The sequence below is a fragment of the Pholcus phalangioides genome, unplaced genomic scaffold (assembly GCF_987345545.1).
Source record: "Pholcus phalangioides strain wild (caught in Gottingen) unplaced genomic scaffold, Ppha-v1.0 ptg000002l_1, whole genome shotgun sequence".
In the NCBI taxonomy this organism is placed as follows: domain Eukaryota; kingdom Metazoa; phylum Arthropoda; class Arachnida; order Araneae; family Pholcidae; genus Pholcus; species Pholcus phalangioides.
The window spans coordinates 10,239,845-10,266,150 of NW_028301595.1; the positions used below are offsets into that span (position 1 = coordinate 10,239,845).

The window sequence follows — 26,306 nt, forward strand, 5'->3', positions numbered from 1 at the left end:
TGTGGCCTCACAAAGAATGGCAATTTTCAACTGTCGTGCGAACCGCTCCACCATACCATTCGATGCCGAACAGTAGGCAGTAGTACCAGTCATTTAAATGCTAAGCATGCGAGTGAACTTGTGGAAAAGATCTCCTCACACTGCCTTTCCTGGTCCGTAGAGGCCAGTTCAGCAACACCATCATACTTGGCTACCCAGCCAGAATAAAAGGTTCCGATGACTGTCTCGGCTGTCTGATTTTTCATGGAAAAAACTTCTACCCATCTGGCATACCTATCAACGCACATGAAGTAGTAGGTACATTCACAAGATGGCGTATGAGGACTAACAATGTCGATATACATATGAGCAAATCGACACTTTTCTAGAGGATATATTCCAACTGGAGATCGAATATGACGATGCACCTTGGATCGTTCACACTATACACAAGCACGAGCACATTTAGTCAAGTCTTGGCAAAAGGATGGTCACACGTAACGTCAACGTACCAAGTGAACCGTCACCTTGGCAAGGATGTGCAAGACTATGGAACTGGAAAACCTGAAAGCAATAGTGTGGTGGAGCTTACGATCGAAAGAGACAAGTAGAACTGTCACAATAAAGTTCAATACTGGACAAATCCAGCGTAATCGGCTGTAGATTAAGTCAGCCACCAGAATGAAAAAGCAATTCTATTCCTCATCAACAGAATGGGGTTGCTTGGAGAACGTAATTTTTGGTCCAGCTCCAATTACCTCTTCACCCTGCAGTTTCAGTAGTTTCGCCCTTGTAAGTGTCGCGTCACTTCGAAGTCAGTGACTTTTCACCTTCGAATTGTTCGGTTTCTTCGTAGGAGAGGAAACGCTTCACTTTAAAACAGCTTTGCTAATCACGCTGAGGGGTGGAAAAAAATCACATCGTGTGTGTGTGTAAACTTCCATTGCCTTTGATCCCGACCACTGAAGTAAACGAAAGCTCGGTTTTCCAGCGTGTGCTCCTATTCTATTGTGTGATAAATGGTGCCTGACTGCGTAACAGCGCCATCTATCGGTGAAAGGCGAAGTGAACAGCGCATTTCCGCCACCGAGGCCTATGCAATCGTCGGGAAACCTTGAACGTTAGGGAGAATGCAACTGTCCTCGTTTCCTTCGTAAGACGAAAATCGGATGAAATAATTTGTCGACTAGGGTAAAAGCTTTCGTGTATCTGAGCTGGAGCTAACTATGCGTACTTACCTGGTGTTGGAGATGCCGCGATCAACAAGGTGGGTCACATCCGCTAACTGCGGTCTCTCGGAGCACGCAATATTTGGTAGCCGGGTTAGCGTTCGCCCTGATCCCGTCAACAATAAAATTCTCTGTCTGACAACCTATTCCGTTGCGCGGTCGAACTGGAACTACGACGGACGCAATGTCATGTCCATCGTTTCTGGTAATAAACACTGGGCGCTCGTGTTTTCGACTGAACCTTTATCGTCTGATTTTAAGAAGCGTTCTCACGGTGAATCTGATTTTTGGCTCGAGCACATCAACTTCTATAGCTTGCATCTCATAGATGGCAACGCCATCTAGCGGTCGAAGATTACTGGCACGCGTATGAATCCTCTCTCAGCGGCAAACCAGCATTAGATTTCTTCGTTCGACCGCATGATCGAAATTTCCCCTGCTCTTGAATCACACGACCAACCGCTGCTCGCGAACACGCTGGGGGATTTTTTTACATAACGGTCACCCGTCGTATAAGGCAATAAGACATGGAACTTTTTCGCTGAGAGAGTGTGGTCAGCTTTGCGCAGAGGCAGTGTCATAGCCAATGAGGTCCTACCGAGGCGTGACTATTGCTAGTTGAAAACTTTTCCCAATACCCCGCCAGGGCGACGTGAGATATCGTCGGCTTCGGCAATTTTTGGGAGCCCCTTTCGGGGTCTATCACTGTACCAGAAGAATGATCGCGCCGGTGTGTTTTGTACCGAACATTGCGCGCTCTTTTTTTCGACTTTCGTCGTCTTTTGTTTTTTTCGGAATCGTTCTTACGATGTATCCGAAAGTGAAGCTGGTTTGTTCATCGAAATCGACAGGGGACTCCGGAAAGAGAGATTTGCCCCCCTCTATTTTGCTACACAGCTTCGCTCTATGTACTGCATTGGACGCAAGAAATAACGGTCCAGCTCCTATTACCTCTTCACCCTGCAGTTTCAGTAGTTTCGCCCTTGTAAGTGTCGCGTCACTTCGAAGTCAGTGACTTTTCACCTTCGAATTGTTCGGTTTCTTCGTAGGAGAGGAAACGCTTCACTTTAAAACAGCTTTGCTAATCACGCTGAGGGGTGGAAAAAAATCACATCGTGTGTGTGTGTAAACTTCCATTGCCTTTGATCCCGACCACTGAAGTAAACGAAAGCTCGGTTTTCCAGCGTGTGCTCCTATTCTATTGTGTGATAAATGGTGCCTGACTGCGTAACAGCGCCATCTATCGGTGAAAGGCGAAGTGAACAGCGCATTTCCGCCACCGAGGCCTATGCAATCGTCGGGAAACCTTGAACGTTAGGGAGAATGCAACTGTCCTCGTTTCCTTCGTAAGACGAAAATCGGATGAAATAATTTGTCGACTAGGGTAAAAGCTTTCGTGTATCTGAGCTGGAGCTAACTATGCATACTTACCTGGTGTTGGAGATGCCGCGATCAACAAGGTGGGTCACATCCGCTAACTGCGGTCTCTCGGAGCACGCAATATTTGGTAGCCTGGTTAGCGTTCGCCCTGATCCCGTCAACAATAAAATTCTCTGTCTGACAACCTATTCCGTTGCGCGGTCGAACTGGAACTACGACGGACGCAATGTCATGTCCATCGTTTCTGGTAATAAACACTGGGCGCTCGTGTTTTCGACTGAACCTTTATCGTCTGATTTTAAGAAGCGTTCTCACGGTGAATCTGATTTTTGGCTCGAGCACATCAACTTCTATAGCTTGCATCTCGTAGATGGCAACGCCATCTAGCGGTCGAAGATTACTGGCACGCGTATGAATCCTCTCTCAGCGGCAAACCAGCATTAGATTTCTTCGTTCGACCGCATGATCGAAATTTCCCCTGCTCTTGAATCACACGACCAACCGCTGCTCGCGAACACGCTGGGGGATTTTTTTACATAACGGTCACCCGTCGTATAAGGCAATAAGACATGGAACTTTTTCGCTGAGAGAGTGTGGTCAGCTTTGCGCAGAGGCAGTGTCATAGCCAATGAGGTCCTACCGAGGCGTGACTATTGCTAGTTGAAAACTTTTCCCAATACCCCGCCAGGGCGACGTGAGATATCGTCGGCTTCGGCAATTTTTGGGAGCCCCTTTCGGGGTCTATCACTGTACCAGAAGAATGATCGCGCCGGTGTGTTTTGTACCGAACATTGCGCGCTCTTTTTTTCGACTTTCGTCGTCTTTTGTTTTTTTCGGAATCGTTCTTACGATGTATCCGAAAGTGAAGCTGGTTTGTTCATCGAAATCGACAGGGGACTCCGGAAAGAGAGATTTGCCCCCCTCTATTTTGCTACACAGCTTCGCTCTATGTACTGCATTGGACGCAAGAAATAACGGTCCAGCTCCTATTACCTCTTCACCCTGCAGTTTCAGTAGTTTCGCCCTTGTAAGTGTCGCGTCACTTCGAAGTCAGTGACTTTTCACCTTCGAATTGTTCGGTTTCTTCGTAGGAGAGGAAACGCTTCACTTTAAAACAGCTTTGCTAATCTCGCTGAGGGGTGGAAAAAAATCACATCGTGTGTGTGTGTAAACTTCCATTGCCTTTGATCCCGACCACTGAAGTAAACGAAAGCTCGGTTTTCCAGCGTGTGCTCCTATTCTATTGTGTGATAAATGGTGCGTAACAGCGCCATCTATCGGTGAAAGGCGAAGTGAACAGCGCATTTCCGCCACCGAGGCCTATGCAATCGTCGGGAAACCTTGAACGTTAGGGAGAATGCAAATGTCCTCGTTTCCGTCGTAAGACGAAAATCGGATGAAATAATTTGTCGACTAGGGTAAAAGCTTTCGTGTATCTGAGCTGGAGCTAACTATGCATACTTACCTGGTGTTGGAGATGCCGCGATCAACAAGGTGGGTCACATCCGCTAACTGCGGTCTCTCGGAGCACGCAATATTTGGTAGCCTGGTTAGCGTTCGCCCTGATCCCGTCAACAATAAAATTCTCTTTCTGACAACCTATTCCGTTGCGCGGTCGAACTGGAACTACGACGGACGCAATGTCATGTCCATCGTTTCTGGTAATAAACACTGGGCGCTCGTGTTTTCGACTGAACCTTTATCGTCTGATTTTAAGAAGCGTTCTCACGGTGAATCTGATTTTTGGCTCGAGCACATCAACTTCTATAGCTTGCATCTCGTAGATGGCAACGCCATCTAGCGGTCGAAGATTACTGGCACGCGTATGAATCCTCTCTCAGCGGCAAACCAGCATTAGATTTCTTCGTTCGACCGCATGATCGAAATTTCCCCTGCTCTTGAATCACACGACCAACCGCTGCTCGCGAACACGCTGGGGGATTTTTTTACATAACGGTCACCCGTCGTATAAGGCAATAAGACATGGAACTTTTTCGCTGAGAGAGTGTGGTCAGCTTTGCGCAGAGGCAGTGTCATAGCCAATGAGGTCCTACCGAGGCGTGACTATTGCTAGTTGAAAACTTTTCCCAATACCCCGCCAGGGCGACGTGAGATATCGTCGGCTTCGGCAATTTTTGGGAGCCCCTTTCGGGGTCTATCACTGTACCAGAAGAATGATCGCGCCGGTGTGTTTTGTACCGAACATTGCGCGCTCTTTTTTTCGACTTTCGTCGTCTTTTGTTTTTTTCGGAATCGTTCTTACGATGTATCCGAAAGTGAAGCTGGTTTGTTCATCGAAATCGACAGGGGACTCCGGAAAGAGAGATTTGCCCCCCTCTATTTTGCTACACAGCTTCGCTCTATGTACTGCATTGGACGCAAGAAATAACGGTCCAGCTCCTATTACCTCTTCACCCTGCAGTTTCAGTAGTTTCGCCCTTGTAAGTGTCGCGTCACTTCGAAGTCAGTGACTTTTCACCTTCGAATTGTTCGGTTTCTTCGTAGGAGAGGAAACGCTTCACTTTAAAACAGCTTTGCTAATCTCGCTGAGGGGTGGAAAAAAATCACATCGTGTGTGTGTGTAAACTTCCATTGCCTTTGATCCCGACCACTGAAGTAAACGAAAGCTCGGTTTTCCAGCGTGTGCTCCTATTCTATTGTGTGATAAATGGTGCGTAACAGCGCCATCTATCGGTGAAAGGCGAAGTGAACAGCGCATTTCCGCCACCGAGGCCTATGCAATCGTCGGGAAACCTTGAACGTTAGGGAGAATGCAAATGTCCTCGTTTCCGTCGTAAGACGAAAATCGGATGAAATAATTTGTCGACTAGGGTAAAAGCTTTCGTGTATCTGAGCTGGAGCTAACTATGCATACTTACCTGGTGTTGGAGATGCCGCGATCAACAAGGTGGGTCACATCCGCTAACTGCGGTCTCTCGGAGCACGCAATATTTGGTAGCCTGGTTAGCGTTCGCCCTGATCCCGTCAACAATAAAATTCTCTGTCTGACAACCTATTCCGTTGCGCGGTCGAACTGGAACTACGACGGACGCAATGTCATGTCCATCGTTTCTGGTAATAAACACTGGGCGCTCGTGTTTTCGACTGAACCTTTATCGTCTGATTTTAAGAAGCGTTCTCACGGTGAATCTGATTTTTGGCTCGAGCACATCAACTTCTATAGCTTGCATCTCGTAGATGGCAACGCCATCTAGCGGTCGAAGATTACTGGCACGCGTATGAATCCTCTCTCAGCGGCAAACCAGCATTAGATTTCTTCGTTCGACCGCATGATCGAAATTTCCCCTGCTCTTGAATCACACGACCAACCGCTGCTCGCGAACACGCTGGGGGATTTTTTTACATAACGGTCACCCGTCGTATAAGGCAATAAGACATGGAACTTTTTCGCTGAGAGAGTGTGGTCAGCTTTGCGCAGAGGCAGTGTCATAGCCAATGAGGTCCTACCGAGGCGTGACTATTGCTAGTTGAAAACTTTTCCCAATACCCCGCCAGGGCGACGTGAGATATCGTCGGCTTCGGCAATTTTTGGGAGCCCCTTTCGGGGTCTATCACTGTACCAGAAGAATGATCGCGCCGGTGTGTTTTGTACCGAACATTGCGCGCTCTTTTTTTCGACTTTCGTCGTCTTTTGTTTTTTTCGGAATCGTTCTTACGATGTATCCGAAAGTGAAGCTGGTTTGTTCATCGAAATCGACAGGTGACTCCGGAAAAGAGAGATTTGCCCCCCTCTATTTTGCTACACAGCTTCGCTCTATGTACTGCATTGGACGCAAGAAATAACGGTCCAGCTCCTATTACCTCTTCACCCTGCAGTTTCAGTAGTTTCGCCCTTGTAAGTGTCGCGTCACTTCGAAGTCAGTGACTTTTCACCTTCGAATTGTTCGGTTTCTTCGTAGGAGAGGAAACGCTTCACTTTAAAACAGCTTTGCTAATCACGCTGAGGGGTGGAAAAAAATCACATCGTGTGTGTGTGTAAACTTCCATTGCCTTTGATCCCGACCACTGAAGTAAACGAAAGCTCGGTTTTCCAGCGTGTGCTCCTATTCTATTGTGTGATAAATGGTGCCTGACTGCGTAACAGCGCCATCTATCGGTGAAAGGCGAAGTGAACAGCGCATTTCCGCCACCGAGGCCTATGCAATCGTCGGGAAACCTTGAACGTTAGGGAGAATGCAACTGTCCTCGTTTCCTTCGTAAGACGAAAATCGGATGAAATAATTTGTCGACTAGGGTAAAAGCTTTCGTGTATCTGAGCTGGAGCTAACTATGCGTACTTACCTGGTGTTGGAGATGCCGCGATCAACAAGGTGGGTCACATCCGCTAACTGCGGTCTCTCGGAGCACGCAATATTTGGTAGCCGGGTTAGCGTTCGCCCTGATCCCGTCAACAATAAAATTCTCTGTCTGACAACCTATTCCGTTGCGCGGTCGAACTGGAACTACGACGGACGCAATGTCATGTCCATCGTTTCTGGTAATAAACACTGGGCGCTCGTGTTTTCGACTGAACCTTTATCGTCTGATTTTAAGAAGCGTTCTCACGGTGAATCTGATTTTTGGCTCGAGCACATCAACTTCTATAGCTTGCATCTCGTAGATGGCAACGCCATCTAGCGGTCGAAGATTACTGGCACGCGTATGAATCCTCTCTCAGCGGCAAACCAGCATTAGATTTCTTCGTTCGACCGCATGATCGAAATTTCCCCTGCTCTTGAATCACACGACCAACCGCTGCTCGCGAACACGCTGGGGGATTTTTTTACATAACGGTCACCCGTCGTATAAGGCAATAAGACATGGAACTTTTTCGCTGAGAGAGTGTGGTCAGCTTTGCGCAGAGGCAGTGTCATAGCCAATGAGGTCCTACCGAGGCGTGACTATTGCTAGTTGAAAACTTTTCCCAATACCCCGCCAGGGCGACGTGAGATATCGTCGGCTTCGGCAATTTTTGGGAGCCCCTTTCGGGGTCTATCACTGTACCAGAAGAATGATCGCGCCGGTGTGTTTTGTACCGAACATTGCGCGCTCTTTTTTTCGACTTTCGTCGTCTTTTGTTTTTTTCGGAATCGTTCTTACGATGTATCCGAAAGTGAAGCTGGTTTGTTCATCGAAATCGACAGGTGACTCCGGAAAAGAGAGATTTGCCCCCCTCTATTTTGCTACACAGCTTCGCTCTATGTACTGCATTGGACGCAAGAAATAACGGTCCAGCTCCTATTACCTCTTCACCCTGCAGTTTCAGTAGTTTCGCCCTTGTAAGTGTCGCGTCACTTCGAAGTCAGTGACTTTTCACCTTCGAATTGTTCGGTTTCTTCGTAGGAGAGGAAACGCTTCACTTTAAAACAGCTTTGCTAATCACGCTGAGGGGTGGAAAAAAATCACATCGTGTGTGTGTGTAAACTTCCATTGCCTTTGATCCCGACCACTGAAGTAAACGAAAGCTCGGTTTTCCAGCGTGTGCTCCTATTCTATTGTGTGATAAATGGTGCGTAACAGCGCCATCTATCGGTGAAAGGCGAAGTGAACAGCGCATTTCCGCCACCGAGGCCTATGCAATCGTCGGGAAACCTTGAACGTTAGGGAGAATGCAACTGTCCTCGTTTCCTTCGTAAGACGAAAATCGGATGAAATAATTTGTCGACTAGGGTAAAAGCTTTCGTGTATCTGAGCTGGAGCTAACTATGCGTACTTACCTGGTGTTGGAGATGCCGCGATCAACAAGGTGGGTCACATCCGCTAACTGCGGTCTCTCGGAGCACGCAATATTTGGTAGCCGGGTTAGCGTTCGCCCTGATCCCGTCAACAATAAAATTCTCTGTCTGACAACCTATTCCGTTGCGCGGTCGAACTGGAACTACGACGGACGCAATGTCATGTCCATCGTTTCTGGTAATAAACACTGGGCGCTCGTGTTTTCGACTGAACCTTTATCGTCTGATTTTAAGAAGCGTTCTCACGGTGAATCTGATTTTTGGCTCGAGCACATCAACTTCTATAGCTTGCATCTCGTAGATGGCAACGCCATCTAGCGGTCGAAGATTACTGGCACGCGTATGAATCCTCTCTCAGCGGCAAACCAGCATTAGATTTCTTCGTTCGACCGCATGATCGAAATTTCCCCTGCTCTTGAATCACACGACCAACCGCTGCTCGCGAACACGCTGGGGGATTTTTTTACATAACGGTCACCCGTCGTATAAGGCAATAAGACATGGAACTTTTTCGCTGAGAGAGTGTGGTCAGCTTTGCGCAGAGGCAGTGTCATAGCCAATGAGGTCCTACCGAGGCGTGACTATTGCTAGTTGAAAACTTTTCCCAATACCTCGCCAGGGCGACGTGAGATATCGTCGGCTTCGGCAATTTTTGGGAGCCCCTTTCGGGGTCTATCACTGTACCAGAAGAATGATCGCGCCGGTGTGTTTTGTACCGAACATTGCGCGCTCTTTTTTTCGACTTTCGTCGTCTTTTGTTTTTTTCGGAATCGTTCTTACGATGTATCCGAAAGTGAAGCTGGTTTGTTCATCGAAATCGACAGGTGACTCCGGAAAAGAGAGATTTGCCCCCCTCTATTTTGCTACACAGCTTCGCTCTATGTACTGCATTGGACGCAAGAAATAACGGTCCAGCTCCTATTACCTCTTCACCCTGCAGTTTCAGTAGTTTCGCCCTTGTAAGTGTCGCGTCACTTCGAAGTCAGTGACTTTTCACCTTCGAATTGTTCGGTTTCTTCGTAGGAGAGGAAACGCTTCACTTTAAAACAGCTTTGCTAATCACGCTGAGGGGTGGAAAAAAATCACATCGTGTGTGTGTGTAAACTTCCATTGCCTTTGATCCCGACCACTGAAGTAAACGAAAGCTCGGTTTTCCAGCGTGTGCTCCTATTCTATTGTGTGATAAATGGTGCGTAACAGCGCCATCTATCGGTGAAAGGCGAAGTGAACAGCGCATTTCCGCCACCGAGGCCTATGCAATCGTCGGGAAACCTTGAACGTTAGGGAGAATGCAACTGTCCTCGTTTCCTTCGTAAGACGAAAATCGGATGAAATAATTTGTCGACTAGGGTAAAAGCTTTCGTGTATCTGAGCTGGAGCTAACTATGCGTACTTACCTGGTGTTGGAGATGCCGCGATCAACAAGGTGGGTCACATCCGCTAACTGCGGTCTCTCGGAGCACGCAATATTTGGTAGCCGGGTTAGCGTTCGCCCTGATCCCGTCAACAATAAAATTCTCTGTCTGACAACCTATTCCGTTGCGCGGTCGAACTGGAACTACGACGGACGCAATGTCATGTCCATCGTTTCTGGTAATAAACACTGGGCGCTCGTGTTTTCGACTGAACCTTTATCGTCTGATTTTAAGAAGCGTTCTCACGGTGAATCTGATTTTTGGCTCGAGCACATCAACTTCTATAGCTTGCATCTCGTAGATGGCAACGCCATCTAGCGGTCGAAGATTACTGGCACGCGTATGAATCCTCTCTCAGCGGCAAACCAGCATTAGATTTCTTCGTTCGACCGCATGATCGAAATTTCCCCTGCTCTTGAATCACACGACCAACCGCTGCTCGCGAACACGCTGGGGGATTTTTTTACATAACGGTCACCCGTCGTATAAGGCAATAAGACATGGAACTTTTTCGCTGAGAGAGTGTGGTCAGCTTTGCGCAGAGGCAGTGTCATAGCCAATGAGGTCCTACCGAGGCGTGACTATTGCTAGTTGAAAACTTTTCCCAATACCTCGCCAGGGCGACGTGAGATATCGTCGGCTTCGGCAATTTTTGGGAGCCCCTTTCGGGGTCTATCACTGTACCAGAAGAATGATCGCGCCGGTGTGTTTTGTACCGAACATTGCGCGCTCTTTTTTTCGACTTTCGTCGTCTTTTGTTTTTTTCGGAATCGTTCTTACGATGTATCCGAAAGTGAAGCTGGTTTGTTCATCGAAATCGACAGGTGACTCCGGAAAAGAGAGATTTGCCCCCCTCTATTTTGCTACACAGCTTCGCTCTATGTACTGCATTGGACGCAAGAAATAACGGTCCAGCTCCTATTACCTCTTCACCCTGCAGTTTCAGTAGTTTCGCCCTTGTAAGTGTCGCGTCACTTCGAAGTCAGTGACTTTTCACCTTCGAATTGTTCGGTTTCTTCGTAGGAGAGGAAACGCTTCACTTTAAAACAGCTTTGCTAATCACGCTGAGGGGTGGAAAAAAATCACATCGTGTGTGTGTGTAAACTTCCATTGCCTTTGATCCCGACCACTGAAGTAAACGAAAGCTCGGTTTTCCAGCGTGTGCTCCTATTCTATTGTGTGATAAATGGTGCCTGACTGCGTAACAGCGCCATCTATCGGTGAAAGGCGAAGTGAACAGCGCATTTCCGCCACCGAGGCCTATGCAATCGTCGGGAAACCTTGAACGTTAGGGAGAATGCAACTGTCCTCGTTTCCTTCGTAAGACGAAAATCGGATGAAATAATTTGTCGACTAGGGTAAAAGCTTTCGTGTATCTGAGCTGGAGCTAACTATGCGTACTTACCTGGTGTTGGAGATGCCGCGATCAACAAGGTGGGTCACATCCGCTAACTGCGGTCTCTCGGAGCACGCAATATTTGGTAGCCGGGTTAGCGTTCGCCCTGATCCCGTCAACAATAAAATTCTCTGTCTGACAACCTATTCCGTTGCGCGGTCGAACTGGAACTACGACGGACGCAATGTCATGTCCATCGTTTCTGGTAATAAACACTGGGCGCTCGTGTTTTCGACTGAACCTTTATCGTCTGATTTTAAGAAGCGTTCTCACGGTGAATCTGATTTTTGGCTCGAGCACATCAACTTCTATAGCTTGCATCTCGTAGATGGCAACGCCATCTAGCGGTCGAAGATTACTGGCACGCGTATGAATCCTCTCTCAGCGGCAAACCAGCATTAGATTTCTTCGTTCGACCGCATGATCGAAATTTCCCCTGCTCTTGAATCACACGACCAACCGCTGCTCGCGAACACGCTGGGGGATTTTTTTACATAACGGTCACCCGTCGTATAAGGCAATAAGACATGGAACTTTTTCGCTGAGAGAGTGTGGTCAGCTTTGCGCAGAGGCAGTGTCATAGCCAATGAGGTCCTACCGAGGCGTGACTATTGCTAGTTGAAAACTTTTCCCAATACCTCGCCAGGGCGACGTGAGATATCGTCGGCTTCGGCAATTTTTGGGAGCCCCTTTCGGGGTCTATCACTGTACCAGAAGAATGATCGCGCCGGTGTGTTTTGTACCGAACATTGCGCGCTCTTTTTTTCGACTTTCGTCGTCTTTTGTTTTTTTCGGAATCGTTCTTACGATGTATCCGAAAGTGAAGCTGGTTTGTTCATCGAAATCGACAGGTGACTCCGGAAAAGAGAGATTTGCCCCCCTCTATTTTGCTACACAGCTTCGCTCTATGTACTGCATTGGACGCAAGAAATAACGGTCCAGCTCCTATTACCTCTTCACCCTGCAGTTTCAGTAGTTTCGCCCTTGTAAGTGTCGCGTCACTTCGAAGTCAGTGACTTTTCACCTTCGAATTGTTCGGTTTCTTCGTAGGAGAGGAAACGCTTCACTTTAAAACAGCTTTGCTAATCACGCTGAGGGGTGGAAAAAAATCACATCGTGTGTGTGTGTAAACTTCCATTGCCTTTGATCCCGACCACTGAAGTAAACGAAAGCTCGGTTTTCCAGCGTGTGCTCCTATTCTATTGTGTGATAAATGGTGCCTGACTGCGTAACAGCGCCATCTATCGGTGAAAGGCGAAGTGAACAGCGCATTTCCGCCACCGAGGCCTATGCAATCGTCGGGAAACCTTGAACGTTAGGGAGAATGCAACTGTCCTCGTTTCCTTCGTAAGACGAAAATCGGATGAAATAATTTGTCGACTAGGGTAAAAGCTTTCGTGTATCTGAGCTGGAGCTAACTATGCGTACTTACCTGGTGTTGGAGATGCCGCGATCAACAAGGTGGGTCACATCCGCTAACTGCGGTCTCTCGGAGCACGCAATATTTGGTAGCCGGGTTAGCGTTCGCCCTGATCCCGTCAACAATAAAATTCTCTGTCTGACAACCTATTCCGTTGCGCGGTCGAACTGGAACTACGACGGACGCAATGTCATGTCCATCGTTTCTGGTAATAAACACTGGGCGCTCGTGTTTTCGACTGAACCTTTATCGTCTGATTTTAAGAAGCGTTCTCACGGTGAATCTGATTTTTGGCTCGAGCACATCAACTTCTATAGCTTGCATCTCGTAGATGGCAACGCCATCTAGCGGTCGAAGATTACTGGCACGCGTATGAATCCTCTCTCAGCGGCAAACCAGCATTAGATTTCTTCGTTCGACCGCATGATCGAAATTTCCCCTGCTCTTGAATCACACGACCAACCGCTGCTCGCGAACACGCTGGGGGATTTTTTTACATAACGGTCACCCGTCGTATAAGGCAATAAGACATGGAACTTTTTCGCTGAGAGAGTGTGGTCAGCTTTGCGCAGAGGCAGTGTCATAGCCAATGAGGTCCTACCGAGGCGTGACTATTGCTAGTTGAAAACTTTTCCCAATACCTCGCCAGGGCGACGTGAGATATCGTCGGCTTCGGCAATTTTTGGGAGCCCCTTTCGGGGTCTATCACTGTACCAGAAGAATGATCGCGCCGGTGTGTTTTGTACCGAACATTGCGCGCTCTTTTTTTCGACTTTCGTCGTCTTTTGTTTTTTTCGGAATCGTTCTTACGATGTATCCGAAAGTGAAGCTGGTTTGTTCATCGAAATCGACAGGTGACTCCGGAAAAGAGAGATTTGCCCCCCTCTATTTTGCTACACAGCTTCGCTCTATGTACTGCATTGGACGCAAGAAATAACGGTCCAGCTCCTATTACCTCTTCACCCTGCAGTTTCAGTAGTTTCGCCCTTGTAAGTGTCGCGTCACTTCGAAGTCAGTGACTTTTCACCTTCGAATTGTTCGGTTTCTTCGTAGGAGAGGAAACGCTTCACTTTAAAACAGCTTTGCTAATCACGCTGAGGGGTGGAAAAAAATCACATCGTGTGTGTGTGTAAACTTCCATTGCCTTTGATCCCGACCACTGAAGTAAACGAAAGCTCGGTTTTCCAGCGTGTGCTCCTATTCTATTGTGTGATAAATGGTGCCTGACTGCGTAACAGCGCCATCTATCGGTGAAAGGCGAAGTGAACAGCGCATTTCCGCCACCGAGGCCTATGCAATCGTCGGGAAACCTTGAACGTTAGGGAGAATGCAACTGTCCTCGTTTCCTTCGTAAGACGAAAATCGGATGAAATAATTTGTCGACTAGGGTAAAAGCTTTCGTGTATCTGAGCTGGAGCTAACTATGCGTACTTACCTGGTGTTGGAGATGCCGCGATCAACAAGGTGGGTCACATCCGCTAACTGCGGTCTCTCGGAGCACGCAATATTTGGTAGCCGGGTTAGCGTTCGCCCTGATCCCGTCAACAATAAAATTCTCTGTCTGACAACCTATTCCGTTGCGCGGTCGAACTGGAACTACGACGGACGCAATGTCATGTCCATCGTTTCTGGTAATAAACACTGGGCGCTCGTGTTTTCGACTGAACCTTTATCGTCTGATTTTAAGAAGCGTTCTCACGGTGAATCTGATTTTTGGCTCGAGCACATCAACTTCTATAGCTTGCATCTCGTAGATGGCAACGCCATCTAGCGGTCGAAGATTACTGGCACGCGTATGAATCCTCTCTCAGCGGCAAACCAGCATTAGATTTCTTCGTTCGACCGCATGATCGAAATTTCCCCTGCTCTTGAATCACACGACCAACCGCTGCTCGCGAACACGCTGGGGGATTTTTTTACATAACGGTCACCCGTCGTATAAGGCAATAAGACATGGAACTTTTTCGCTGAGAGAGTGTGGTCAGCTTTGCGCAGAGGCAGTGTCATAGCCAATGAGGTCCTACCGAGGCGTGACTATTGCTAGTTGAAAACTTTTCCCAATACCCCGCCAGGGCGACGTGAGATATCGTCGGCTTCGGCAATTTTTGGGAGCCCCTTTCGGGGTCTATCACTGTACCAGAAGAATGATCGCGCCGGTGTGTTTTGTACCGAACATTGCGCGCTCTTTTTTTCGACTTTCGTCGTCTTTTGTTTTTTTCGGAATCGTTCTTACGATGTATCCGAAAGTGAAGCTGGTTTGTTCATCGAAATCGACAGGTGACTCCGGAAAAGAGAGATTTGCCCCCCTCTATTTTGCTACACAGCTTCGCTCTATGTACTGCATTGGACGCAAGAAATAACGGTCCAGCTCCTATTACCTCTTCACCCTGCAGTTTCAGTAGTTTCGCCCTTGTAAGTGTCGCGTCACTTCGAAGTCAGTGACTTTTCACCTTCGAATTGTTCGGTTTCTTCGTAGGAGAGGAAACGCTTCACTTTAAAACAGCTTTGCTAATCACGCTGAGGGGTGGAAAAAAATCACATCGTGTGTGTGTGTAAACTTCCATTGCCTTTGATCCCGACCACTGAAGTAAACGAAAGCTCGGTTTTCCAGCGTGTGCTCCTATTCTATTGTGTGATAAATGGTGCGTAACAGCGCCATCTATCGGTGAAAGGCGAAGTGAACAGCGCATTTCCGCCACCGAGGCCTATGCAATCGTCGGGAAACCTTGAACGTTAGGGAGAATGCAACTGTCCTCGTTTCCTTCGTAAGACGAAAATCGGATGAAATAATTTGTCGACTAGGGTAAAAGCTTTCGTGTATCTGAGCTGGAGCTAACTATGCGTACTTACCTGGTGTTGGAGATGCCGCGATCAACAAGGTGGGTCACATCCGCTAACTGCGGTCTCTCGGAGCACGCAATATTTGGTAGCCGGGTTAGCGTTCGCCCTGATCCCGTCAACAATAAAATTCTCTGTCTGACAACCTATTCCGTTGCGCGGTCGAACTGGAACTACGACGGACGCAATGTCATGTCCATCGTTTCTGGTAATAAACACTGGGCGCTCGTGTTTTCGACTGAACCTTTATCGTCTGATTTTAAGAAGCGTTCTCACGGTGAATCTGATTTTTGGCTCGAGCACATCAACTTCTATAGCTTGCATCTCGTAGATGGCAACGCCATCTAGCGGTCGAAGATTACTGGCACGCGTATGAATCCTCTCTCAGCGGCAAACCAGCATTAGATTTCTTCGTTCGACCGCATGATCGAAATTTCCCCTGCTCTTGAATCACACGACCAACCGCTGCTCGCGAACACGCTGGGGGATTTTTTTACATAACGGTCACCCGTCGTATAAGGCAATAAGACATGGAACTTTTTCGCTGAGAGAGTGTGGTCAGCTTTGCGCAGAGGCAGTGTCATAGCCAATGAGGTCCTACCGAGGCGTGACTATTGCTAGTTGAAAACTTTTCCCAATACCCCGCCAGGGCGACGTGAGATATCGTCGGCTTCGGCAATTTTTGGGAGCCCCTTTCGGGGTCTATCACTGTACCAGAAGAATGATCGCGCCGGTGTGTTTTGTACCGAACATTGCGCGCTCTTTTTTTCGACTTTCGTCGTCTTTTGTTTTTTTCGGAATCGTTCTTACGATGTATCCGAAAGTGAAGCTGGTTTGTTCATCGAAATCGACAGGGGACTCCGGAAAGAGAGATTTGCCCCCCTCTATTTTGCTACACAGCTTCGCTCTATGTACTGCATTGGACGCAAGAAATAACGGTCCAGCTCCTATTACCTCTTCACCCTGCAGTTTCAGTAGTTTCGCCCTTGTAAGTGTCGCGTCACTTCGAAGTCAGTGACTTTTCACCTTCGAATTGTTCGGTTTCTTCGTAGGAGAGGAAACGCTTCACTTTAAAACAGCTTTGCTAATCTCGCTGAGGGGTGGAAAAAAATCACATCGTGTGTGTGTGTAAACTTCCATTGCCTTTGATCCCGACCACTGAAGTAAACGAAAGCTCGGTTTTCCAGCGTGTGCTCCTATTCTATTGTGTGATAAATGGTGCGTAATAGCGCCATCTATCGGTGAAAGGCGAAGTGAACAGCGCATTTCCGCCACCGAGGCCTATGCAATCGTCGGGAAACCTTGAACGTTAGGGAGAATGCAAATGTCCTCGTTTCCGTCGTAAGACGAAAATCGGATGAAATAATTTGTCGACTAGGGTAAAAGCTTTCGTGTATCTGAGCTGGAGCTAACTATGCATACTTACCTGGTGTTGGAGATGCCGCGATCAACAAGGTGGGTCACATCCGCTAACTGCGGTCTCTCGGAGCACGCAATATTTGGTAGCCTGGTTAGCGTTCGCCCTGATCCCGTCAACAATAAAATTCTCTGTCTGACAACCTATTCCGTTGCGCGGTCGAACTGGAACTACGACGGACGCAATGTCATGTCCATCGTTTCTGGTAATAAACACTGGGCGCTCGTGTTTTCGACTGAACCTTTATCGTCTGATTTTAAGAAGCGTTCTCACGGTGAATCTGATTTTTGGCTCGAGCACATCAACTTCTATAGCTTGCATCTCGTAGATGGCAACGCCATCTAGCGGTCGAAGATTACTGGCACGCGTATGAATCCTCTCTCAGCGGCAAACCAGCATTAGATTTCTTCGTTCGACCGCATGATCGAAATTTCCCCTGCTCTTGAATCACACGACCAACCGCTGCTCGCGAACACGCTGGGGGATTTTTTTACATAACGGTCACCCGTCGTATAAGGCAATAAGACATGGAACTTTTTCGCTGAGAGAGTGTGGTCAGCTTTGCGCAGAGGCAGTGTCATAGCCAATGAGGTCCTACCGAGGCGTGACTATTGCTAGTTGAAAACTTTTCCCAATACCCCGCCAGGGCGACGTGAGATATCGTCGGCTTCGGCAATTTTTGGGAGCCCCTTTCGGGGTCTATCACTGTACCAGAAGAATGATCGCGCCGGTGTGTTTTGTACCGAACATTGCGCGCTCTTTTTTTCGACTTTCGTCGTCTTTTGTTTTTTTCGGAATCGTTCTTACGATGTATCCGAAAGTGAAGCTGGTTTGTTCATCGAAATCGACAGGTGACTCCGGAAAAGAGAGATTTGCCCCCCTCTATTTTGCTACACAGCTTCGCTCTATGTACTGCATTGGACGCAAGAAATAACGGTCCAGCTCCTATTACCTCTTCACCCTGCAGTTTCAGTAGTTTCGCCCTTGTAAGTGTCGCGTCACTTCGAAGTCAGTGACTTTTCACCTTCGAATTGTTCGGTTTCTTCGTAGGAGAGGAAACGCTTCACTTTAAAACAGCTTTGCTAATCTCGCTGAGGGGTGGAAAAAAATCACATCGTGTGTGTGTGTAAACTTCCATTGCCTTTGATCCCGACCACTGAAGTAAACGAAAGCTCGGTTTTCCAGCGTGTGCTCCTATTCTATTGTGTGATAAATGGTGCCTGACTGCGTAACAGCGCCATCTATCGGTGAAAGGCGAAGTGAACAGCGCATTTCCGCCACCGAGGCCTATGCAATCGTCGGGAAACCTTGAACGTTAGGGAGAATGCAACTGTCCTCGTTTCCTTCGTAAGACGAAAATCGGATGAAATAATTTGTCGACTAGGGTAAAAGCTTTCGTGTATCTGAGCTGGAGCTAACTATGCGTACTTACCTGGTGTTGGAGATGCCGCGATCAACAAGGTGGGTCACATCCGCTAACTGCGGTCTCTCGGAGCACGCAATATTTGGTAGCCGGGTTAGCGTTCGCCCTGATCCCGTCAACAATAAAATTCTCTGTCTGACAACCTATTCCGTTGCGCGGTCGAACTGGAACTACGACGGACGCAATGTCATGTCCATCGTTTCTGGTAATAAACACTGGGCGCTCGTGTTTTCGACTGAACCTTTATCGTCTGATTTTAAGAAGCGTTCTCACGGTGAATCTGATTTTTGGCTCGAGCACATCAACTTCTATAGCTTGCATCTCGTAGATGGCAACGCCATCTAGCGGTCGAAGATTACTGGCACGCGTATGAATCCTCTCTCAGCGGCAAACCAGCATTAGATTTCTTCGTTCGACCGCATGATCGAAATTTCCCCTGCTCTTGAATCACACGACCAACCGCTGCTCGCGAACACGCTGGGGGATTTTTTTACATAACGGTCACCCGTCGTATAAGGCAATAAGACATGGAACTTTTTCGCTGAGAGAGTGTGGTCAGCTTTGCGCAGAGGCAGTGTCATAGCCAATGAGGTCCTACCGAGGCGTGACTATTGCTAGTTGAAAACTTTTCCCAATACCCCGCCAGGGCGACGTGAGATATCGTCGGCTTCGGCAATTTTTGGGAGCCCCTTTCGGGGTCTATCACTGTACCAGAAGAATGATCGCGCCGGTGTGTTTTGTACCGAACATTGCGCGCTCTTTTTTTCGACTTTCGTCGTCTTTTGTTTTTTTCGGAATCGTTCTTACGATGTATCCGAAAGTGAAGCTGGTTTGTTCATCGAAATCGACAGGGGACTCCGGAAAGAGAGATTTGCCCCCCTCTATTTTGCTACACAGCTTCGCTCTATGTACTGCATTGGACGCAAGAAATAACGGTCCAGCTCCTATTACCTCTTCACCCTGCAGTTTCAGTAGTTTCGCCCTTGTAAGTGTCGCGTCACTTCGAAGTCAGTGACTTTTCACCTTCGAATTGTTCGGTTTCTTCGTAGGAGAGGAAACGCTTCACTTTAAAACAGCTTTGCTAATCTCGCTGAGGGGTGGAAAAAAATCACATCGTGTGTGTGTGTAAACTTCCATTGCCTTTGATCCCGACCACTGAAGTAAACGAAAGCTCGGTTTTCCAGCGTGTGCTCCTATTCTATTGTGTGATAAATGGTGCGTAACAGCGCCATCTATCGGTGAAAGGCGAAGTGAACAGCGCATTTCCGCCACCGAGGCCTATGCAATCGTCGGGAAACCTTGAACGTTAGGGAGAATGCAAATGTCCTCGTTTCCGTCGTAAGACGAAAATCGGATGAAATAATTTGTCGACTAGGGTAAAAGCTTTCGTGTATCTGAGCTGGAGCTAACTATGCATACTTACCTGGTGTTGGAGATGCCGCGATCAACAAGGTGGGTCACATCCGCTAACTGCGGTCTCTCGGAGCACGCAATATTTGGTAGCCTGGTTAGCGTTCGCCCTGATCCCGTCAACAATAAAATTCTCTGTCTGACAACCTATTCCGTTGCGCGGTCGAACTGGAACTACGACGGACGCAATGTCATGTCCATCGTTTCTGGTAATAAACACTGGGCGCTCGTGTTTTCGACTGAACCTTTATCGTCTGATTTTAAGAAGCGTTCTCACGGTGAATCTGATTTTTGGCTCGAGCACATCAACTTCTATAGCTTGCATCTCGTAGATGGCAACGCCATCTAGCGGTCGAAGATTACTGGCACGCGTATGAATCCTCTCTCAGCGGCAAACCAGCATTAGATTTCTTCGTTCGACCGCATGATCGAAATTTCCCCTGCTCTTGAATCACACGACCAACCGCTGCTCGCGAACACGCTGGGGGATTTTTTTACATAACGGTCACCCGTCGTATAAGGCAATAAGACATGGAACTTTTTCGCTGAGAGAGTGTGGTCAGCTTTGCGCAGAGGCAGTGTCATAGCCAATGAGGTCCTACCGAGGCGTGACTATTGCTAGTTGAAAACTTTTCCCAATACCCCGCCAGGGCGACGTGAGATATCGTCGGCTTCGGCAATTTTTGGGAGCCCCTTTCGGGGTCTATCACTGTACCAGAAGAATGATCGCGCCGGTGTGTTTTGTACCGAACATTGCGCGCTCTTTTTTTCGACTTTCGTCGTCTTTTGTTTTTTTCGGAATCGTTCTTACGATGTATCCGAAAGTGAAGCTGGTTTGTTCATCGAAATCGACAGGTGACTCCGGAAAAGAGAGATTTGCCCCCCTCCATTTTGCTACACAGCTTCGCTCTATGTACTGCATTGGACGCAAGAAATAACGGTCCAGCTCCTATTACCTCTTCACCCTGCAGTTTCAGTAGTTTCGCCCTTGTAAGTGTCGCGTCACTTCGAAGTCAGTGACTTTTCACCTTCGAATTGTTCGGTTTCTTCGTAGGAGAGGAAACGCTTCACTTTAAAACAGCTTTGCTAATCACGCTGAGGGGTGGAAAAAAATCACATCGTGTGTGTGTGTAAACTTCCATTGCCTTTGATCCCGACCACTGAAGTAAACGAAAGCTCGGTTTTCCAGCGTGTGCTCCTATTCTATTGTGTGATAAATGGTGCCTGACTGCGTAACAGCGCCATCTATCGGTGAAAGGCGAAGTGAACAGCGCATTTCCGCCACCGAGGCCTATGCAATCGTCGGGAAACCTTGAACGTTAGGGAGAATGCAAATGTCCTCGTTTCCGTCGTAAGACGAAAATCGGATGAAATAATTTGTCGACTAGGGTAAAAGCTTTCGTGTATCTGAGCTGGAGCTAACTATGCATACTTACCTGGTGTTGGAGATGCCGCGATCAACAAGGTGGGTCACATCCGCTAACTGCGGTCTCTCGGAGCACGCAATATTTGGTAGCCGGGTTAGCGTTCGCCCTGATCCCGTCAACAATAAAATTCTCTGTCTGACAACCTATTCCGTTGCGCGGTCGAACTGGAACTACGACGGACGCAATGTCATGTCCATCGTTTCTGGTAATAAACACTGGGCGCTCGTGTTTTCGACTGAACCTTTATCGTCTGATTTTAAGAAGCGTTCTCACGGTGAATCTGATTTTTGGCTCGAGCACATCAACTTCTATAGCTTGCATCTCGTAGATGGCAACGCCATCTAGCGGTCGAAGATTACTGGCACGCGTATGAATCCTCTCTCAGCGGCAAACCAGCATTAGATTTCTTCGTTCGACCGCATGATCGAAATTTCCCCTGCTCTTGAATCACACGACCAACCGCTGCTCGCGAACACGCTGGGGGATTTTTTTACATAACGGTCACCCGTCGTATAAGGCAATAAGACATGGAACTTTTTCGCTGAGAGAGTGTGGTCAGCTTTGCGCAGAGGCAGTGTCATAGCCAATGAGGTCCTACCGAGGCGTGACTATTGCTAGTTGAAAACTTTTCCCAATACCCCGCCAGGGCGACGTGAGATATCGTCGGCTTCGGCAATTTTTGGGAGCCCCTTTCGGGGTCTATCACTGTACCAGAAGAATGATCGCGCCGGTGTGTTTTGTACCGAACATTGCGCGCTCTTTTTTTCGACTTTCGTCGTCTTTTGTTTTTTTCGGAATCGTTCTTACGATGTATCCGAAAGTGAAGCTGGTTTGTTCATCGAAATCGACAGGTGACTCCGGAAAAGAGAGATTTGCCCCCCTCTATTTTGCTACACAGCTTCGCTCTATGTACTGCATTGGACGCAAGAAATAACGGTCCAGCTCCTATTACCTCTTCACCCTGCAGTTTCAGTAGTTTCGCCCTTGTAAGTGTCGCGTCACTTCGAAGTCAGTGACTTTTCACCTTCGAATTGTTCGGTTTCTTCGTAGGAGAGGAAACGCTTCACTTTAAAACAGCTTTGCTAATCACGCTGAGGGGTGGAAAAAAATCACATCGTGTGTGTGTGTAAACTTCCATTGCCTTTGATCCCGACCACTGAAGTAAACGAAAGCTCGGTTTTCCAGCGTGTGCTCCTATTCTATTGTGTGATAAATGGTGCCTGACTGCGTAACAGCGCCATCTATCGGTGAAAGGCGAAGTGAACAGCGCATTTCCGCCACCGAGGCCTATGCAATCGTCGGGAAACCTTGAACGTTAGGGAGAATGCAACTGTCCTCGTTTCCTTCGTAAGACGAAAATCGGAATGAAATAATTTGTCGACTAGGGTAAAAGCTTTCGTGTATCTGAGCTGGAGCTAACTATGCGTACTTACCTGGTGTTGGAGATGCCGCGATCAACAAGGTGGGTCACATCCGCTAACTGCGGTCTCTCGGAGCACGCAATATTTGGTAGCCTGGTTAGCGTTCGCCCTGATCCCGTCAACAATAAAATTCTCTGTCTGACAACCTATTCCGTTGCGCGGTCGAACTGGAACTACGACGGACGCAATGTCATGTCCATCGTTTCTGGTAATAAACACTGGGCGCTCGTGTTTTCGACTGAACCTTTATCGTCTGATTTTAAGAAGCGTTCTCACGGTGAATCTGATTTTTGGCTCGAGCACATCAACTTCTATAGCTTGCATCTCGTAGATGGCAACGCCATCTAGCGGTCGAAGATTACTGGCACGCGTATGAATCCTCTCTCAGCGGCAAACCAGCATTAGATTTCTTCGTTCGACCGCATGATCGAAATTTCCCCTGCTCTTGAATCACACGACCAACCGCTGCTCGCGAACACGCTGGGGGATTTTTTTACATAACGGTCACCCGTCGTATAAGGCAATAAGACATGGAACTTTTTCGCTGAGAGAGTGTGGTCAGCTTTGCGCAGAGGCAGTGTCATAGCCAATGAGGTCCTACCGAGGCGTGACTATTGCTAGTTGAAAACTTTTCCCAATACCCCGCCAGGGCGACGTGAGATATCGTCGGCTTCGGCAATTTTTGGGAGCCCCTTTCGGGGTCTATCACTGTACCAGAAGAATGATCGCGCCGGTGTGTTTTGTACCGAACATTGCGCGCTCTTTTTTTCGACTTTCGTCGTCTTTTGTTTTTTTCGGAATCGTTCTTACGATGTATCCGAAAGTGAAGCTGGTTTGTTCATCGAAATCGACAGGTGACTCCGGAAAAGAGAGATTTGCCCCCCTCTATTTTGCTACACAGCTTCGCTCTATGTACTGCATTGGACGCAAGAAATAACGGTCCAGCTCCTATTACCTCTTCACCCTGCAGTTTCAGTAGTTTCGCCCTTGTAAGTGTCGCGTCACTTCGAAGTCAGTGACTTTTCACCTTCGAATTGTTCGGTTTCTTCGTAGGAGAGGAAACGCTTCACTTTAAAACAGCTTTGCTAATCACGCTGAGGGGTGGAAAAAAATCACATCGTGTGTGTGTGTAAACTTCCATTGCCTTTGATCCCGACCACTGAAGTAAACGAAAGCTCGGTTTTCCAGCGTGTGCTCCTATTCTATTGTGTGATAAATGGTGCCTGACTGCGTAACAGCGCCATCTATCGGTGAAAGGCGAAGTGAACAGCGCATTTCCGCCACCGAGGCCTATGCAATCGTCGGGAAACCTTGAACGTTAGGGAGAATGCAACTGTCCTCGTTTCCTTCGTAAGACGAAAATCGGATGAAATAATTTGTCGACTAGGGTAAAAGCTTTCGTGTATCTGAGCTGGAGCTAACTATGCGTACTTACCTGGTGTTGGAGATGCCGCGATCAACAAGGTGGGTCACATCCGCTAACTGCGGTCTCTCGGAGCACGCAATATTTGGTAGCCGGGTTAGCGTTCGCCCTGATCCCGTCAACAATAAAATTCTCTGTCTGACAACCTATTCCGTTGCGCGGTCGAACTGGAACTACGACGGACGCAATGTCATGTCCATCGTTTCTGGTAATAAACACTGGGCGCTCGTGTTTTCGACTGAACCTTTATCGTCTGATTTTAAGAAGCGTTCTCACGGTGAATCTGATTTTTGGCTCGAGCACATCAACTTCTATAGCTTGCATCTCGTAGATGGCAACGCCATCTAGCGGTCGAAGATTACTGGCACGCGTATGAATCCTCTCTCAGCGGCAAACCAGCATTAGATTTCTTCGTTCGACCGCATGATCGAAATTTCCCCTGCTCTTGAATCACACGACCAACCGCTGCTCGCGAACACGCTGGGGGATTTTTTTACATAACGGTCACCCGTCGTATAAGGCAATAAGACATGGAACTTTTTCGCTGAGAGAGTGTGGTCAGCTTTGCGCAGAGGCAGTGTCATAGCCAATGAGGTCCTACCGAGGCGTGACTATTGCTAGTTGAAAACTTTTCCCAATACCCCGCCAGGGCGACGTGAGATATCGTCGGCTTCGGCAATTTTTGGGAGCCCCTTTCGGGGTCTATCACTGTACCAGAAGAATGATCGCGCCGGTGTGTTTTGTACCGAACATTGCGCGCTCTTTTTTTCGACTTTCGTCGTCTTTTGTTTTTTTCGGAATCGTTCTTACGATGTATCCGAAAGTGAAGCTGGTTTGTTCATCGAAATCGACAGGGGACTCCGGAAAGAGAGATTTGCCCCCCTCTATTTTGCTACACAGCTTCGCTCTATGTACTGCATTGGACGCAAGAAATAACGGTCCAGCTCCTATTACCTCTTCACCCTGCAGTTTCAGTAGTTTCGCCCTTGTAAGTGTCGCGTCACTTCGAAGTCAGTGACTTTTCACCTTCGAATTGTTCGGTTTCTTCGTAGGAGAGGAAACGCTTCACTTTAAAACAGCTTTGCTAATCTCGCTGAGGGGTGGAAAAAAATCACATCGTGTGTGTGTGTAAACTTCCATTGCCTTTGATCCCGACCACTGAAGTAAACGAAAGCTCGGTTTTCCAGCGTGTGCTCCTATTCTATTGTGTGATAAATGGTGCGTAACAGCGCCATCTATCGGTGAAAGGCGAAGTGAACAGCGCATTTCCGCCACCGAGGCCTATGCAATCGTCGGGAAACCTTGAACGTTAGGGAGAATGCAAATGTCCTCGTTTCCGTCGTAAGACGAAAATCGGATGAAATAATTTGTCGACTAGGGTAAAAGCTTTCGTGTATCTGAGCTGGAGCTAACTATGCATACTTACCTGGTGTTGGAGATGCCGCGATCAACAAGGTGGGTCACATCCGCTAACTGCGGTCTCTCGGAGCACGCAATATTTGGTAGCCTGGTTAGCGTTCGCCCTGATCCCGTCAACAATAAAATTCTCTGTCTGACAACCTATTCCGTTGCGCGGTCGAACTGGAACTACGACGGACGCAATGTCATGTCCATCGTTTCTGGTAATAAACACTGGGCGCTCGTGTTTTCGACTGAACCTTTATCGTCTGATTTTAAGAAGCGTTCTCACGGTGAATCTGATTTTTGGCTCGAGCACATCAACTTCTATAGCTTGCATCTCGTAGATGGCAACGCCATCTAGCGGTCGAAGATTACTGGCACGCGTATGAATCCTCTCTCAGCGGCAAACCAGCATTAGATTTCTTCGTTCGACCGCATGATCGAAATTTCCCCTGCTCTTGAATCACACGACCAACCGCTGCTCGCGAACACGCTGGGGGATTTTTTTACATAACGGTCACCCGTCGTATAAGGCAATAAGACATGGAACTTTTTCGCTGAGAGAGTGTGGTCAGCTTTGCGCAGAGGCAGTGTCATAGCCAATGAGGTCCTACCGAGGCGTGACTATTGCTAGTTGAAAACTTTTCCCAATACCCCGCCAGGGCGACGTGAGATATCGTCGGCTTCGGCAATTTTTGGGAGCCCCTTTCGGGGTCTATCACTGTACCAGAAGAATGATCGCGCCGGTGTGTTTTGTACCGAACATTGCGCGCTCTTTTTTTCGACTTTCGTCGTCTTTTGTTTTTTTCGGAATCGTTCTTACGATGTATCCGAAAGTGAAGCTGGTTTGTTCATCGAAATCGACAGGTGACTCCGGAAAAGAGAGATTTGCCCCCCTCTATTTTGCTACACAGCTTCGCTCTATGTACTGCATTGGACGCAAGAAATAACGGTCCAGCTCCTATTACCTCTTCACCCTGCAGTTTCAGTAG

The 26,306-nt window shown here is 47.9% G+C and overlaps 18 non-coding genes across 18 annotated transcripts; all 18 read left to right on the forward strand.

Annotated features, from left to right (window-relative positions):
* The first annotated feature begins 1,765 nt into the window (after positions 1-1,765).
* Positions 1,766-1,906, forward strand: LOC149089358 (U4 spliceosomal RNA). The gene has a single exon (XR_016193706.1). It is a non-coding gene; the product is annotated as a U4 spliceosomal RNA (small nuclear RNA).
* Positions 1,907-3,187: 1,281 nt separating this feature from the next.
* On the forward strand, positions 3,188-3,328 carry LOC149089359 (U4 spliceosomal RNA). The gene has a single exon (XR_016193707.1). It is a non-coding gene; the product is annotated as a U4 spliceosomal RNA (small nuclear RNA).
* A 1,273-nt stretch (positions 3,329-4,601) lies between these two features.
* On the forward strand, positions 4,602-4,742 carry LOC149089360 (U4 spliceosomal RNA). The gene has a single exon (XR_016193708.1). It is a non-coding gene; the product is annotated as a U4 spliceosomal RNA (small nuclear RNA).
* Positions 4,743-6,015: 1,273 nt separating this feature from the next.
* On the forward strand, positions 6,016-6,156 carry LOC149089361 (U4 spliceosomal RNA). The gene has a single exon (XR_016193709.1). It is a non-coding gene; the product is annotated as a U4 spliceosomal RNA (small nuclear RNA).
* A 1,282-nt stretch (positions 6,157-7,438) lies between these two features.
* Positions 7,439-7,579, forward strand: LOC149089362 (U4 spliceosomal RNA). Its single transcript, XR_016193710.1, has one exon. It is a non-coding gene; the product is annotated as a U4 spliceosomal RNA (small nuclear RNA).
* Positions 7,580-8,853: 1,274 nt separating this feature from the next.
* On the forward strand, positions 8,854-8,994 carry LOC149089363 (U4 spliceosomal RNA). The gene has a single exon (XR_016193807.1). It is a non-coding gene; the product is annotated as a U4 spliceosomal RNA (small nuclear RNA).
* Positions 8,995-10,268: 1,274 nt separating this feature from the next.
* LOC149089364 (U4 spliceosomal RNA) lies at positions 10,269-10,409 on the forward strand. Its single transcript, XR_016193808.1, has one exon. It is a non-coding gene; the product is annotated as a U4 spliceosomal RNA (small nuclear RNA).
* A 1,282-nt stretch (positions 10,410-11,691) lies between these two features.
* Positions 11,692-11,832, forward strand: LOC149089365 (U4 spliceosomal RNA). Its single transcript, XR_016193809.1, has one exon. It is a non-coding gene; the product is annotated as a U4 spliceosomal RNA (small nuclear RNA).
* Positions 11,833-13,114: 1,282 nt separating this feature from the next.
* On the forward strand, positions 13,115-13,255 carry LOC149089366 (U4 spliceosomal RNA). Its single transcript, XR_016193810.1, has one exon. It is a non-coding gene; the product is annotated as a U4 spliceosomal RNA (small nuclear RNA).
* Positions 13,256-14,537: 1,282 nt separating this feature from the next.
* On the forward strand, positions 14,538-14,678 carry LOC149089367 (U4 spliceosomal RNA). Its single transcript, XR_016193711.1, has one exon. It is a non-coding gene; the product is annotated as a U4 spliceosomal RNA (small nuclear RNA).
* Positions 14,679-15,952: 1,274 nt separating this feature from the next.
* On the forward strand, positions 15,953-16,093 carry LOC149089368 (U4 spliceosomal RNA). The gene has a single exon (XR_016193712.1). It is a non-coding gene; the product is annotated as a U4 spliceosomal RNA (small nuclear RNA).
* Positions 16,094-17,366: 1,273 nt separating this feature from the next.
* Positions 17,367-17,507, forward strand: LOC149089369 (U4 spliceosomal RNA). The gene has a single exon (XR_016193714.1). It is a non-coding gene; the product is annotated as a U4 spliceosomal RNA (small nuclear RNA).
* Positions 17,508-18,789: 1,282 nt separating this feature from the next.
* On the forward strand, positions 18,790-18,930 carry LOC149089370 (U4 spliceosomal RNA). The gene has a single exon (XR_016193720.1). It is a non-coding gene; the product is annotated as a U4 spliceosomal RNA (small nuclear RNA).
* Positions 18,931-20,203: 1,273 nt separating this feature from the next.
* LOC149089371 (U4 spliceosomal RNA) lies at positions 20,204-20,344 on the forward strand. The gene has a single exon (XR_016193731.1). It is a non-coding gene; the product is annotated as a U4 spliceosomal RNA (small nuclear RNA).
* Positions 20,345-21,626: 1,282 nt separating this feature from the next.
* On the forward strand, positions 21,627-21,767 carry LOC149089372 (U4 spliceosomal RNA). The gene has a single exon (XR_016193742.1). It is a non-coding gene; the product is annotated as a U4 spliceosomal RNA (small nuclear RNA).
* A 1,283-nt stretch (positions 21,768-23,050) lies between these two features.
* Positions 23,051-23,191, forward strand: LOC149089373 (U4 spliceosomal RNA). Its single transcript, XR_016193752.1, has one exon. It is a non-coding gene; the product is annotated as a U4 spliceosomal RNA (small nuclear RNA).
* Positions 23,192-24,473: 1,282 nt separating this feature from the next.
* LOC149089374 (U4 spliceosomal RNA) lies at positions 24,474-24,614 on the forward strand. Its single transcript, XR_016193760.1, has one exon. It is a non-coding gene; the product is annotated as a U4 spliceosomal RNA (small nuclear RNA).
* Positions 24,615-25,887: 1,273 nt separating this feature from the next.
* LOC149089375 (U4 spliceosomal RNA) lies at positions 25,888-26,028 on the forward strand. The gene has a single exon (XR_016193771.1). It is a non-coding gene; the product is annotated as a U4 spliceosomal RNA (small nuclear RNA).
* Positions 26,029-26,306: the final 278 nt, after the last annotated feature.